The following is a 415-nucleotide window of genomic DNA, read 5'->3' on the forward strand; positions in this document are numbered from 1 at the left end:
TTAGCTTGGTGCTTTGACTGCTTCTTTTATATTTGGACTTCTGCCCTATAGCTTATCAGTTTTTTTTAGATGGAGTCATGTTTAAAGCAACACAAATGCGGGAGACAATAAATTTTTTTAAGACATTAAAAACTGCTAACTTAAATATATGCTTGTTTACAGGCAACATACAACAATAGACATCAACTTATATTTATAGGAAACAAGAATAAATATGAAATGTTAAGATCAGAAAAAAATTAATTAAGCTTCTTAAGTCTTTGGGAAATGACAGCTAAAGTTCCTATTATCTTATCTTAATTTTTTTATGTGATTGTGGTAAGCCTGAGCAATATAAAGTAACAGGGGCAGCAAAAGTAGCAACCACTACTGGACTCATAGTCCAGGGGGGGGGGGGGGGGGCGTGGTCTGGACC

This window comes from Nanorana parkeri, unplaced genomic scaffold (assembly GCF_000935625.1).
Source record: "Nanorana parkeri isolate BGI_ZX_2015 unplaced genomic scaffold, ASM93562v1 scaffold10, whole genome shotgun sequence".
Taxonomy (NCBI): domain Eukaryota; kingdom Metazoa; phylum Chordata; class Amphibia; order Anura; family Dicroglossidae; genus Nanorana; species Nanorana parkeri.